The sequence below is a fragment of the Manis javanica genome, chromosome 5 (assembly GCF_040802235.1).
Source record: "Manis javanica isolate MJ-LG chromosome 5, MJ_LKY, whole genome shotgun sequence".
Taxonomy (NCBI): Eukaryota; Metazoa; Chordata; class Mammalia; order Pholidota; family Manidae; genus Manis; species Manis javanica.
Genome location: NC_133160.1, coordinates 18357774 through 18360557, shown reverse-complemented (window position 1 = coordinate 18360557; position 2784 = coordinate 18357774). Strand labels below are relative to the sequence as shown.

The 2784-nt window shown below is 43.6% G+C and overlaps 1 long non-coding RNA gene across 1 annotated transcript; it reads right to left on the bottom strand.

Moving 5' to 3' along the window:
* Nucleotides 1-400: 400 nt before the first annotated feature.
* On the bottom strand, nucleotides 401-2522 carry LOC140849752 (uncharacterized). Its single transcript, XR_012131936.1, has 3 exons — nucleotides 2426-2522; nucleotides 1325-1496; nucleotides 401-529 (listed from the first exon to the last, which is right to left on the bottom strand). It is a non-coding gene; the product is annotated as an uncharacterized lncRNA (long non-coding RNA).
* Between the last annotated feature and the right edge of the window lie 262 nt (nucleotides 2523-2784).

Here is a 2784-nt window from a genome sequence, read left to right as displayed (position 1 = left end):
GTGGTGAACAGAGCCAGCATCATTATCCTGGATATTAGGGAATTTCTGGCTCACAGGCATGACATCCTTCCCATGAAATTGAGGCTCAGGAAGGTTTCATAACTTTCCCAAGGTTGCACATACAGAATGTTTGAGAACTTTAAACCCAAATGTGGGTCTCCAAAGTCTATTTTTGCTCTAACTCCACAGGGCCAGTGTAGCTTCCTGTAGAAGACACATTGACTCAGATTTGGGGGACTTAGTCTGGCCACTGTATAACCAAAACTAAACCCAGAGACCCTCATAAATGCTCCCTAGGAGATAGGGGGAGAACTTTGGGAAAATTCTCTGTGACTGTTTCATTTAAAGCAAACAGAACAATCAACAAATGTTCCCTTTTACTACGTCATTTACCTAGAACTTCAAGAGTAGCGTTGACGACTTTTTCTTTAACCGCGCGAGTGGTGGATGATAGGGAAAAATCCATACTAGAGTCAGACTCAGCCCAGCTCCCAAGTTTCTGATCTCCTTTTTCACGCCCAATCCTCATCTGAAAAAAGAAGTTGCAATTTAAACAGCACCAAGGTGATCTGTTGTGTGTGGGGTCCGAGATCAAATCTACGTGTCCCTTCTTCCTAACCTCTGATGCCCATGTCTCAGAAATAGCTTTTCTGGACTGGGCCTTCTTTCTGAATCCTGTTGGCTATCTGCCTTGATTTCCCTTATCTCATGGTATACTTGTATTAGACTTGGTTCTAAGTGACAGAAACCCAGCTTGAAGTATCGTAAGATTTATCAGCCCATGTGAGCTAATCTTCAGCTAGGCTGAGGGCCAGGTGGAATGAGTGGTCTTGAATGTCACCAGGACCCCATTTCTTTACCTCTTCTATGCTTCTTTCAGCCGGTCAGATTTATCCTCTCAGATGGGTTTCCTCCACGGCTGGAATCACAGTTGGTAGAACTCATCCCTCCCAACTTATATCTTCCTTATTCCCAGTTTTAGCTGGAAAAATCTCAAGAATGGTGCTGATGGGGGTAGGCTTGGGTTAGGTGCCCACCAAAGAAATACGGCCATAAAGGTGAAGGACTACGATTGGCAGCTTTCCTGTGATCTCCAACCCATCCTGCAGTTGGAGTATGGGGCGTAGCAGTTCTCCAGAAGGGGAGGCCTCCCAGAGTGGGGCAATACTGAGCAGACAGAACCCTGACACCCACAGTGGTGGCCTGGTGACTTGCGATGAGTACGCCAAGTCAACAATGCCATAAAGCCCTCCTAAATAATGACGTTTCTTTTTAAATTTTCAAGGTAACATTTTGTGAGCACGGTAAAAGGTGCTTCACTCACCTTTGTACCTTCCACAATGATTAACAAAATGCCTTAAACTGAAGAGAGACACAGGAAGAGGACAAGCAGAGCAGGTGATAGATCTCTCCATCGGGATGATGACATTATTCTAATCATCAGCTCCTCACTGGGCATCTTCAGGTGATCCAGGCTGTGTTTGCTTCCCCGTGCTCTGTCAGGAAAAAGCAAGTAGGATTTTTCACGTGCTCCTTTAGCCTGTCTCTGAAGCTGTGTGTGCAATGCATCATGGGTAAAATTTGGGTTAAAGATAATTGTAAATATGGTATTGATATTAACTGATGTTTTCCCAACATTGCAATAATGCTTGTTTTGTTTGTTGGAGAGTTTATTACTTTTTGATCAATAGAATGGGAGATTTGTGGGGGAAATTAGCATAGTGAATAACAATTAGGCAAAAAAATCAATGGCATTCAGACATATACAGGACTTGGAAAAGTCCCATAGGCACACCAACCTACGCACACACACACTTTTAAAACTGTAATCATCTCATTTACGATTCTAAAGCAGGGACTGGAGGTGGGGACTGTGTGTGGCTCCTATGAACAGTCAAAGAAACAGGTCCAGAGAAGATGTCCGTGGATTTTTATTTTCAGGAAACTCAAGATCTTTGCATTCTGGAAAACCTGAAACATCAATATTTACTAATTCTATTTGCACTCTCTTTATTTTTGGATTAATTCAGAGTCACTGGATGCTTCCTCTTCACCAGTTCTCTGGTGCCCCTGGGTGCTGGGGGTAAGAGGTAAAGCAAACAGCCCTCCTATAGGTTCGCTTCTATCTCTTTCCTTCCTTTGGCATTTATTCCACAGTGGCCAGAGCAAAGCATTTATATCTTGCGTCACTGAATCATAGCCAAATAAATTAGGAGAGACCCCGGTGTCATGAGTCAGTTTAAGTCGCTCTTAAACACAGGACAGAAATCCCTGAAATCAAAGTAAGTGCTCATCCTTTGCTGTAACACTTCAGTGACAGGGAACAAAGGGCCTCCCAGTGTAGCCATTGTAATGTGGCGTTGCTCTGATGGTTAGAAGGTGCTCTGGACACTGACACGCATGGTTTCCATGCACGTTCTCTTACTGGTTCTGGTTGTGCCTCTGGAGACAGAAGGAACAGAAGAGGATGGAAGGAAGGAAGCCGTGGTTCATTTGTGACCTTGTAAGGATACAGGCCATCTCATATCTTTTATTCCTGTAAGATAAATAGTCAAGACCAATTATTACATGAGTGTTTGAGCATCACTGTTGCCAGACACTTGGGTCAGCACTTTATATGATTGTACTCACTGTTACAACAAACATACGAGGGAATTGCTATCAGGAACCCCATATGGGGTTAATGGGACAACGGAGATAGGTCTAATTAAGATGCTCTAGAAAGTGTTAAAGCTAGGATTCAAGCCCAGAAAGTCTGATTCCACAGCCTGTTGTCACAAATAC